The sequence below is a fragment of the Callithrix jacchus genome, chromosome 11, assembly GCF_049354715.1.
Source record: "Callithrix jacchus isolate 240 chromosome 11, calJac240_pri, whole genome shotgun sequence".
Classification (NCBI taxonomy): Eukaryota; Metazoa; Chordata; class Mammalia; order Primates; family Cebidae; genus Callithrix; species Callithrix jacchus.
Window position 1 is genome coordinate 21797523 of NC_133512.1, and position 13070 is coordinate 21810592.

General features: G+C 37.5%; 1 non-coding gene and 1 pseudogene across 1 annotated transcript; both read left to right on the forward strand.

Moving 5' to 3' along the window:
- The first annotated feature begins 8019 nt into the window (after window positions 1–8019).
- Window positions 8020–8907, forward strand: LOC100409393 (ADP/ATP translocase 2 pseudogene; annotated as a pseudogene).
- A 1974-nt stretch (window positions 8908–10881) lies between these two features.
- Window positions 10882–11014, forward strand: LOC118143974 (U8 small nucleolar RNA). Its single transcript, XR_004728449.1, has one exon. It is a non-coding gene; the product is annotated as a U8 small nucleolar RNA (small nucleolar RNA).
- The last annotated feature ends 2056 nt before the right edge of the window (window positions 11015–13070 follow it).

Sequence of the window (13070 nt, forward strand, 5' to 3'; positions counted from 1 at the left end):
GAAAATGGCCATACTGTCCAAAGTAATTTACAGATTCAATGCTATCCCCATCAAGCTACCAATGACCTTCTTCACAGAACTGAAAAAAAAAACTACCTTAAACTTCATATGGAACCAAAAGAGAGCCCACATAGCCAAGTCAATTCTAAGTAAAAAGAACACAGTGGGAGGGCATCACACTACCAAACTTCAAACTATACTACAAGGCTACAGTTATCAAAACAGCATGGTACTGGTACCAAAACAGAGATATAGACCAATGGAACCGAACAGAGGCATCAGAGGCAACACAACATATCTATAACCATACAATCTTGAATAAATCTGAAAAAAATAAGCAATGGGGAAAGGATTCCCTGTTTAATAAATGGTGTTGGGAAAACTGGCTAGCCATGTGCAGAAAGCAGAAACTAGACCCCTTCCTGACACCTTACACTAAAATTAACACCAGATGGATTAAAGACTTAAACATAAGACCCAACATCATAAAAACCTTAGAAGAAAATCTAGGCAAAACCTTTCAGGACACAGGAGTAGGCAAGGACTTCATGAACAAAACACCAAAAGCATTGTCAACAAAAGCCAAAATAGACAAATGGGACCTAATCAAACTCCAGAGCTTCTGCACAGCAAAAGAAACAAACTGGGAAAAAAATTTTACAGTTTACCCATCTGACAAAGAGCTGATATCCAGAATTTACAAAGAACTAAAACAGATTTACAGGAAAAAAACAAGCCCATTCAAAAGCAGGCAAAGGATATGAACAGATGCTTTACAAAAGAAGACACACATGAGACCAACAAACATATGAAAAAATGCTCATTTTCAATGGTCATTAGAGAAATGCAAATCAAAACTACATTGAGATACCATCTCACGCCAGTTAAAATGGCAATCATTAAAAAATCTGGAGACAGCAGATGCTGGAAAGGATGTGGAGAAATAGGAACACTTTTACACTGTTGGTGGGAGTGTAAATTAGTTCAACCATTGGGGAAGACAGTGTGGTGATTCCTTAAGGACCTAGAAATAGAAATTCCATTTGACCCAGCAATCTATATATCCAAAGGACTACAAATTGTTCTACTATAAGGACACATGCACACGAATGTTCATTGCAGCACTGTTTACAATAGCAAAGACCTGGAATCAATCCAAATGCCCATAGATGATAGACTGGACAGGGAAATTGTGGCATATATACACCATGGAATATTATGCAGCAATCAGAAATGATGAGTTCGTGTCCTTTGTAGGGACATGGATGAAACTGGAGAACATCATTTTCAGCAAACTGACACAAGAACAGAAAATGAAATACCACATGTTCTCACTCATAGGCGGGTGATGAACAATGAGTACACTTGGACACAGGGAGGGGAGCACTACACACTGGGGTCTATTGGGGGGAATAGGGGAGGGACAGCGGGGGGTTGGAGTTGAGGAGAGACAGCATGGGGAGAAATGCCAGATATAGGTGAAGGGGAGGAAGGCAGCAACTCCCACTGCCATGTGTGTACCTGTGCAACTGTCTTGCATGTTCTTCACGTGTACCCCAAAACCTAAAATGCAATAAAAAAATAATAAATATTAAAAATAAAAATTAAAAATTAAAAAAAAATTTTAATGAATAAATGCCAATTCTTCTCAAACTCTTTCAAACTAATGAAGAAAAAATAATACTTCCATACTCATTTTACATGGCCATAGTTACCCCAGTATCAACTTAAAGCCAGGCAAAGATACTACAAGAAAAGAGAATTATAGGCCAATATCTGAGATAAAGATACATGCAAGAATCCTCAACAAAATACTAGCAAACTGAATTCAACGGTGCAGTAAAGGATCATACGCCATGTTTCTATCTGGGATGCAAGAATGGTTCAACATACACAAATAAATAAATGTGGTACACCATATTAACAAAATAAAGGATAAAGATTATATGAACATCTCAATAGCTTCAGAACAGGCATCACAAAATTTAAGTATCTTCTATGGTCAAACTCCCAACAAATTAAGTGTAGGAAGTATTTACCTCATTATAACAGATGTCATATATGACAAATCCAGAACTAAGTGGTGGGAAACTGAAAGATTTTTCTGTAAATGTGGAGCAAGACTGTGGACATGGTGGCTCATGCCTGTAATCCCAGCACTTCAGGAGGGTGAAGCAGGTGGATCACAAGGTCACGAGATCAAGACCATCCTGGCTAACACCATGAAATTCTGTCTGTACTAAAAATACAAAAAATAGCCAGTCATCATGACATGTGCCTATTGTCCCAGCTACAAGGGGAGGCTGAGGCAGGAGAATCACTTGAACCCAGGAAGTGGAGGTTGCATTGAGCTGATATCGTGCCACTGCACTCCAACTCAGTGACAGAGTGAGACTTCGTCTCAAAAAAAAAAAAATCTGGAGCAAGGCAAGGATGCTATTACCACTTCTATTCAGTACAGCACTAGAAATCCTAGCAAGAGCATTTAGGCAAGAAAAAGAAATAAAAGGCATGCAAAATAGAAAAGAAGAAGTGAGTGAACTCTTCTTGTTTGCAAATGACATAATTATATAGATATATAGAGAACATTAGAATCCCACTAAAAACTGTTAGAAATCAACTATTTCAGTGAAGGTGCAAGGTACAAAATGTACATCTAAAAACCAGTGGCATTTCTATATACTAAGAAAAAAAACTGTTAGATAAAAAAGCAACAAATCAATCGCATTTATAATAGCATCAAAAAGAATAAAATATTTAAGAATAAATTTAACTACGGAGGTGAAAATTCTGTACAGTAAAAACTATACAATGTTGATGAAAGAAATTGAAGAAGACACAAGTAGAAAGATATTCTGTTCTCATTAATTGGAAGAATTAATGTTATCAAAATGTTCATATTACCCAAGGCAATCCACAGACTCAACAGAATTCCTTTAAAATTTTCAATATTTTTCACTGACATAGAAAAAAATCCTAAAATTTATATAGAACCATACAAGACCCTGAATAGATAAAGCAATCTTGAACAAAGAAACAAAGCTGGAGGCATTTCTCTACCTGATTTCAAGATGTACTACAAAGCTATAGTAATCAAAATAGCATGGTACTTGTATAAAAACAGTCATATAGATCAGTGGAACAGGATAGGGAGCCAAGAAATAAATCCACATGTTTACAGTCAATTGATTTGCAGCAAAGACACCAAGAACACCAAAAAATTAGCAGGGCGTGGTGGCGCGTGCCTGTAATCCCAGCTACTCAGCAGGCTGAGGCAGGAGAATTGCCTGAACCCTGGAGGCGGAGGTTGCAGTGAGCCAAGGTCGCGCCATTGCACTGCAGCCTGAGTAACAAGAGTGAAACTCCATCTCAAAAAAAAAAAAAAAGACAGCCTTTTCAATAAGTCGTGCAGGAAAACTAGATATTCACACACAGAATAATGAAATTAGACCTTGACTCACACTATATATGTAAATACACTCAAAATGGATTAAAGACATTAAGTAAGACGTGAAATTGTAAAACTACTAGAAGAAAACAGAGAGAAAGTTCTATGACTTTGGTCTGGGCAATTTTTTGGATATGACCCCAAAAGCACAGGAAACAAAAGCAAAAAATAGAGAAGTGGTATTACATCAAACTAACGAGTTTCTGCTGCACTGCAAAGGAAACGATCAACAGAGTGAAGAGACAACCTAAATAATGAGATAGAATATTTGCAAATCATATGATTGCTAAGGGATTTATATTCAAAATACACAAGAAACTCACACAACTTTATAGCAAGCAAACAACCCAATTAAAAATGTGCAAAGAACCTGAATAGACATTTAACAAATAAGGCATACTAATGGCCTCCAGATATAAACGAAAATGTTCAACATTACTAATTATCAGCAAAATGGAAATCAGAACCATAATGAGGTATCACCTCCCACCTGCTAGAATGGCTGTTATCAAACATTTTTAAAAAATTTTTTAAGTATTTTTTAGGATTTGGAAAAACAAACCCTTGTACATGGCTGGTGTGAAAGTAAGCTGGTTTAGCCATCATGGAAATAGCATGAAGATTCCACAAAAAATTGAAAATAGAGCTACTATAAAATGCAGCAATTCTATTTCTGGGTATATATCCAGAGGAAATAAAATCCATGTGTCATTAATATATCATATTTCCATGTCTACTGCAGCATTCTTTACAGTAGCCAAGAGATGGAATCAATGTAATGTCCATGGACAGATAATGCTATATACTAAGACTATTATATATGTAGAATACTATCTATATTATTATATATAGACCATTAGATTATCATATGTATTGTCTAGTCTATATAATATGCATTTTATGTATACAGGAATAGTATTTAGTCTTTAAAAAGAAGGATATCCTATTATTTGGGCAACAGAGATAAACCTGGAGTACTTTATGTTCAGTGAAATAAGCCAGGCACAGAAGGACAAGTACTCAAATGCAGAATCTAAAAAAGCAGAACTCATAGGAGCAGAGAGTAGAAGGGTGGTTGCCAGAAACTGGGAATGGTGAGAAAAATAGGATGATATTAGTCAAAGGGTACAAAATTTTAGTTATGCAGCATGAATATGTTCTAGAGAGCTACTGCATAACATAGGGACTGTTGTTAATAATACTGTATTGTGTACTCGAAATTCGCTGAGAGTAAATTTTTAAATGTTCTCACTACACAAAAAGGGTAACTATGTGAGATAAGGAATATGTTAATTAACTTAATTGTGGTACTCATTTCACAATGTATATGCATGTTAAACATATTACATACCTTCAATATACACAGCTTTTATTTGTAAAACCTCAATAAAGCTGAGAAAAAAAAACTTCCTTCTGTAAAAGGTACAGATAAAATATGAGCACCTTTTATCCACTAAATAGGCTAAAACACTATGATTAGTCTTAATACTCTTTCCTATATTAATATTTTCTTTGTGAACAATTCTATTATTTTATAAATACTTACCTTACTTTTTTTCTTTACTATTTCTAATTTGCTTAGATTTATTTTTATTTGTCCTTTGCATTTGCTGGAACCTTCAATGATTCATGTATTTTTATGTAGTCAATCGATTACATATTGGACATAAAATCAATGATATTTTAAAATCCTTAATAATTGCTTAAAAGGAATCCCAAGAAGACCCTGCAAGACTCAAACCTCAACTCTATTCGATGGTGAAGGTCAACAATGAACCTCATGGTTCACTTGCTTTTGCTTCCTTCATTTATATAAGTAAATATATCTGAAATAGGTTTTTTTTGTTACCTAATTAGATCAGCTAAGGATTTTAATTGATTTCTGTTTTCATACAATGAAAAATAACTGCAAACAGATTATTTTTTATAGTCTGCCTGATCATTTTGGCCTTTGTTATTGTTAGCATTAGGTGTAATGTTATAGATGCCGTCACCCGATTCATAAAGGCCACTGATTTCCACACTCATTAACATTAACAGGGGCATGGTGGGTTCTCTATATGAAGCACAGAATAAATTCTAGAAAACTAAATGGAAGAGCCATTTCCTCACATGCGAATGGCGTAATGAACTATGCTAATACTGTTCAGCAGCACAGAGGACCCACTGGATCTACACTAAGGTAAAAAAAAAAAAAAAAAAAAAGGTTTCAGAATTAACTCAGCAAAATGATGTTAATGTGACTGAAAATTTCTTCTTTTAGAATGGCAAATACTCCTTATAAAATCTTATTTATACTTAACTCACTTGCCAACATGGTTTATCGCTAAATTGCATAAATAGCATTCTTGCTTTTCAAATTATCTCAAATGCTTTACTAATAGACTCTAAATTAACAAGGATTTTCTGTGTTTCAGCTATTCCATAATTAAACAGGCAACATTTTGTCAGCTTAGAATTAAAGACTTCTAGTACCCATCTGACAAAGGGCTGATATCCAGAATTTACAAAGAACTCAAGCAGATGTACAGGAAAAAAACAAACAAGCCCATTCAAAAGTGGGCAAAGGATATGAACAGATACTTTATGAAAGAAGACATATATGAGGCCAACAATCATATGAAAAAATGCTCATCGTCACTGGTCATCAGAGAGATGCAAATCAAAACCACATTGAGATACCATCTCACGCCAGTTAGAATGGCGATCATTAAAAAATCTGGAGACAACAGATGCTGGAGAGGATGTGGAGAAAAAGGAACACTTTTACACTGTTGGTGGGAGTGTAAATTAGTTCAACCATTGTGGAAGACAGTGTGGCGATTCCTCAAGGCCTTAGAAATAGAAATTCCATTTGACCCAGCAATCCCATTACTGGGTATATATCCAAAAGACTATAAATCGTTCTACTATAAGGACACATGTACACGAATGTTCATTGCAGCACTGTTTACAATAGCAAAGACCTGGAATCAACCCAAATGCCCATTGATAATAGACTGGATTGGAAAAATGTGGCACATATACACCATGGAATATTATGCAGCAATCAGAAATGATGAGTTCGTGTCGTTTGTAGGGACATGGATGAATCTGGAGAACATCATCCTCAGCAAACTGACACAAGAACAGAAAATGAAACACCGCATATTCTCACTCATAGGCGGGTGATGAAAAATGAGAACACATGGACACAGAAAGGGGAGTACTAAACACTGGGGTCTATTGGGGGGAAACGGGGAGGGCCAGTGGGAGGGGGAGGTAGGGAGGGATAGCCTGGGGAGAAATGCCAAATGTGGGTGAAGGGGAGAAGAAAAGCAAAGCACACTGCCATGTGTGTACCTACGCAACTGTCTTGCATGCTCTGCTCATGTACCCCAAAACCTATAATCAAATAAAAAATTTAAAAAAAATAAAAAAATAAAATAAAAACACCAAAAATAACAAAAATTAATTAAATGTAAACTATATTAGGACATCACTTTCCTGAACTTTTATGCACTATGATAGATATATAAAATATAAAAACAGAAAACCTTCTTTGTTACATGTAGAAATTTTTCTATTTTATGTTGCTTCTCAGCAAGAAAACATTTTCAAGTGAAATAAAGGAACGTTAAAGTCATTACCCTGAACTTAGCCTTTCCCGTGTTCTCTATGTAAGTATTAATCATATAAAGTGGTATGAAGGAGTGGTGACGTAAGATCATACAAAACAACAACAAAAAAAGTTTCTGGAGTGAACTTTCCAGAATGTTTTTAATAAATTATATTATTTCAGTTTTAAATAAGTGTGTATGTCATTTTTAAAATAGTTGTTACTAAGCATCATCTTAAGTGAAAATAGCTACTCTCAGGCATGTGTTTTGCCTCTCCATGTCCTCCTTCTCTGATTATGAAAGCGAGTTTCCGATGAGCTGGTTTCGGAGGATTTGGCTGAGTTTACAGCAGCAAGTGGAAAGCATTTCATGCGTTGCCACAGGGCATGTGGGTGTCGCATTCACAACCTGCTCTGGACTGAACAGTGTCCAGACTATTCTGACCAGATCAGAAGTTGTAACCTGGGGTGCATGAATAGGCTTTGTCTTCGGAATCCCTGAAACTGTATTCATCTTTCAGTTCTCTCTCTCTCACTCTTTACTTTTTATTTTTAAGAAAGACAACTCAGATGTTTTTATCAGCGTCTCAGGGGCGTCTATGACCTGAGGAAGTGAAAGCGCTCCTTAGCTCGAGGAAGACAAAATCACACCTCTGAGTAACTCCCTCTGTTGTATTGGACACGGTCCGCTTTTCTTAGGACCTGTGACAAGGTACAGACGTTTATTCAAACAGAAAAGGAAAGCATCTCTGCACATTCCCACAAACCCTGCGCCATCTTTAAACATGTTAAAATACAGAGTTTGGAGTGTGTGTGTGTGTGTGTGTGTGTGTGTGTGTGTGTGTGTGTTTTTAAACAGCAGGAGGGGAACCCTAGGAATTGCTTCATAAAAAAACCTAGGCAGCCCCGAAGTCAAAGCCAGTCCCCGGTCCAGTCCCAGCCCGCAGCAGCCTACCTCCTCTTTCCTTTCAACATGACATTGGCTGCTGTGTCCTTTGCCAAGGACTTGGGGCAGGTGGAGTGGCCGCAGCCATCTTCAGGACGACGGTAGCACCCATCAAGCGGGTCCAGCTGGCGCTGCACATGCAGCATGGAGCAAGCAGACCAGCGCAGAGAAGCAGTACGGGGCGTTCCAGACGGCGTGGTCCCTGTTCCCAAGGAGCAGGGAGTCCCGTCCTTACGGCACAGGAAATGGGCCAATGTCATCAGATACTTCCCCACCCAAGCTCTCAACTCCACCTTTGGAGATAAATACAAGCAGATCCTCCTGGGTGGTGTGAAAAAGACGGCCCAGTATGCGCGCTTCTTTGCAGGGAATCTGGCATCAGGCGGTGCCGCTGGGGCCACATCCGTGTGTTTTATGTACCCGCTTGATTTTCCCCGTACCCTCTAAGGGCCGACGTGGGTAAAGCTGGAGCTGAAAGGGAATTCCCAGGCATCGGTGACTGCCTGATTAGGATCTACAAATCTGACGCAATGAAGGGCTGCACCAAGGCTTTAACGTTTCTGTGCAGGGTATTGCCATCTGCCTTATCGATGACACTGCAAAGGGAATGCTTCCGGATCCCAAGAACACTCACATCGTATCAGCTGGATGATCGCACAGTCTGTCACTACTGATGCTGGGTTGACTTCCTACCCATTTGACACCGTTTGCCGCGGCACGATGATGCAGTGAGGGTGCAGAGGCACTGACATCATGTACGTAGACACGCTTTACCGCTGGGAGAAGATGGCTCCTGATGAAGGAGGCAAAGCTTTTTTCAAGGGTGCATGGTCCAGTGTTCTCAGAGGCCTGGGTGGTGCTTTTGTGCTTGTCTTGTACGATGAAATCAAGAAGTACACAGAAGTTATTTCCTAGGATTTTTACCTCTGTGAACAGGCATGTTGTATAACATATCTTGAGCATTGTTGACAGATTTCTGGCTGTCAATTTATCAGTGGCAACTATTTCCTGGTTGAAAATGGGAAGCAATAATAGTCATCCGACCAGTTTTCTCTTAAAGCCATTTCCACGATGATAATGACAAGACTCAATTATATTTTTTATTTCTGTCGCTCCTAATAAATAACAAATTTGGAGAAATAAAAATATCTGAAATTAATAAATACCTATGGCTTTTTATTTACTAAAAATTTACCATGGTTATGATGTGCACACTGCATTACACAAATGTCAAGAATGAAAATTCTTTATCTATTTAAAGTTGTGTATATTTAAAAGACTGAACAGAATACTCAAAAATAATCACAGTTTAACTTTCTGATGATTTTTTCATTGAAGATAACAGCTAACATTTTGTCCAGTGTAAAATGGAGAGAGATCTGTTGCCAGTTATAAGTGGCACAAGGATTTGAACAACCTTTTCCAAATGAACTGGAAAAGCTGAAGGAAGTATTTTAAGTACGTATATTAAGGCAATGTAAGGTCGAAGAGATGGTGAAGAATTATATATTTGAGACTCCTAGGATAAAGAAAATTCAGAGATCTGAACCCTGTTTTTTGGGTATTTCCTGGCCGAATCTGCACATTTAGGGGAGATTCAGAGAGACTGAAAAAGTGAATAACGCATTCTAATGACTCAGGCAGCTAAGAAGAAAAGCAACACAAACTTAGAGCCCGTTAAGAAGGGAGAACGTGTTGAAATTTTGAAGAGTGGCACCATAGGGAAGCAGTTTTCAAAGTGTGGTCTAGGCAGCCTACATCATTTTTCCTCACCTAAGTTCTAGAACAAAGCACAGAGGAACAAAATGATGAAAAACAAAAGATCTAACATACATAAATTGGAGTCTTGAAGGTTGTATAGGAAAAACAACCTGTTTACTACACTCAGCACTTCACTCCAATGTCAAACGTGTGTGTATGTGTAATGTCTGTGTCTGTGTGTGTGGATGTGGGTGTGTTTCCCACACTGACTAATTCTCCAATTCTCCAAACACCAACTGGGTGTCTTAAATTCAGTTATAACACTAACCACCTGAAGTTAATGCAGACTCCACAGGTCTTTAAAGATCTAAGTCCCACAAGACTGCCCCTCACTTCAGACACTAAACACAACTAATGGATCCTTATGTTACCCAGATGTCTGTCCAACTTCGCTAAAAGTCAGGGGTTCCTATGAACCCCTCCTTAAGTTCAACATTTTGCTAGAATGGCTCACAAAGCAGTGAATTCACCGGAACGAAGATCTCCCTTCTCCTAGCAGAAGGGTCTGTCCTCTGACTTACCTTGTATGAGAGATCAGAAGAGGCTTGCAGAGAGGTGTGGTGGTTTGATTTACCTGGGGATCTTCTAGGTAAATAGATAGGACCACAGCCTGGGCCAAGGTGGGGGCTACCATTATTCATGGGCCATCCTGTTCCTCTGGTAGAGGAACTAAGTAAACCTATCACTCAAGATTCCTTTTCCACCCCAAATCCACTGCTGGTTGTTTCCCAAGGACTTCTGAGTTCTACAAACCCCATTAAAACACTGTGGCTTTACTGGTCTGTGGCTAAAGGAACTACCCACTCACCTAAGGGCAATTCATTGAGAACTGCAAGTTATTGATTTCAGCACCGGGGAGCAAAAAAGACAAAAATCCCTGTCTTGTGGCACTTACATTCAAATGGGCAAGGCAGAGAAACAACAATATGTATAAAAGTAATTCATTCCTGTAATGTTATAAAAAGATTAGCAATGCAGGGAAACTTTAGAGGGATATATTGAACCCGTGGGAAGAACAGTGGAAATATAAATCATTTAAATGGAGTTACTAGGACAGAACATGTCCAGAAGATGGTTAGAACCATTTGACTTTTCAAAGCCCTTAAAGTCAAAAGTACCCTACCTGGATCGTCAGGTGGGATAATCCTCACCTGTTCCTCCTTTGGAGGACAGATAAAACATGATGATTGGAGATGCATGAAACGTGATTAACGTCTCTGCGTAATCAGGACTTGCAACACCCTCATTGCTCCTATCTGATTTCTCCTGATGATCATTTTCCCCCATTAAATAAAAATATTTTTAAAATGTTTTAAAAAGTACCCTACCTGACTTCCAGAGATTCTGGAAGGATGACAAGGGGCAAGGCATTTCCAACTCCTCTGACAACTTTAAATCCCAAATTTGTTTAAGTTCTTGTCTCAGTTTGTTTTGTATGGACATTAGTGCCAGGTAAATAAAACGTCTTCATGGTTTCTGTTCTTAGGGTGTCCTTTGAGACAGTCTGAAGTGAAATCAAATCCCTAGAAATATTGTTTTCAAGTCAAACTAACCAGCCCCTTTATTTCCTATCTTTTGACAACTTTTAGTTGTCATTCGTAAGAGCTTTGTGCAAACTGCAATTTCATCCAGCACATAATACTAGAAGCACATGGGTACACCATGAACTGAGAAGGCTTCACAAAATAAAGTCTCTGGATATGGAAATAAATTTTGGTGAATGAAAAATCACTTATCAGAAAATCTAATGCACATTTTCCCCCATCAGCTAAATTGTTCCAGAACTTTACAAAAAACAAAATGGTATCAGCTTCTAAAAAGCATCTCTAATACATTCCTTTATTGCAGACAGCTTTCTGAATCACATTAAAACCAAAAGATTGGAGTTGCCATAAGTTGCATTTTATCAGCACAAATGAGGGTGTTATTTTTTTCTTTTGCCATACAAATTAGAGCGATTATTTAAATTCAAGCTGTGATCGTTCTGGGCCGAATGATTGCACATATACTACTCAAAAAAAGACGGAAAAAAAGAAAAAAGAAAAGCTCACAGTAGGAATCTGCAATGCAGTGTTTAGCTTTGTTTGTGTTTGTTTTTTTTAAACCCAGCTACTTAGCAGTAATTTATCGGCCTATTACATCCACACTTTGCTGAATTCAGAAAGTCTATACTTGTCGTGTTTACAACTAAACATACTCATAATCCTCTCTCTGTACTGAAACTTTAACAAAGCCATAAACCAAAGTAAACATCAATTAAAAGATGCAGATTGTAAATTTAGAGGACATTAAATAAAATGTTCTTAAAAACCCTCTTTTCTGAAGTTTCATAGTGTCCAATATACATGTAATAAATCCTTCAGTTAGTGCTAATGCATATTACAGAGCTTCTTGCTCTGTGCTAAGGAATATTCAAAAGAAATGGACACAGAACTACCTGTAAAATTGCTTTTCCTCACCAAACTCCCTCCAGTGGTTTTCAACACAAAATCAGATTAATGAGAACTTCAGGAAGACCTGTAGCCGACACTGAAATATCTCAGTGTCGGACAGAATTTATAGAATGAAATTCCTCCTCACGTTTTTATGTACAAATGAATTTTTTTATAAACCTCAAAAATTTGACACAATTTTGCCTGAAATATTGAAATCTATTTTCTTCTTATTAATTTTTTTTAATCAAATTAAATTGGAAATAAAAATTATACCCATTAGAAGGCCATTTATTCTTTTTCTTCTGATCCTGTTACAAAATTGAGGCTCCAACGGATGGGAGAATTTGTGAACAGCCAGGGAAGTTAGGCTGGGTCAGTGACAAAGGGCAGCTCCAAGGGCCGGAAGTCAGCTCTTCCCTTGCTGATGTTAAGAGTGGAGAGCATAACATTGGTGCAATGGCAGTGAATGCAGGCAGCACCAGAAAGTAATCCTTCATTCTTTACAAAACAGCTTTTGTGGGGCACTGCTAAAGATTCACTTAAGAAGTAGACTCCCATGTCTAGGGAAGAAAAAAAAAGATAAATATGATTGATTGCTAGTAAAATTAATAGAATTTGTATATAAATGTCATTTAGAAATCACTGACTTATGCAGTCTATTTCTTCTTTGATAGGTGTGGTTGATACTAGTTGGAACCAATTGCTTGTATTAGATTGGTGCAAAAGTAATCATACTTTTTGCACCAATCTAATAACTTAGTAGTTAAAGAATCAATATTAATGGTGACCAGCAGTGATTAAAAAGAGAATATACTACTAATCAACATATCTTAAAATAACTTCTCTTGGAATTAATGAAAATTTTATGAATGAATTCCCCAG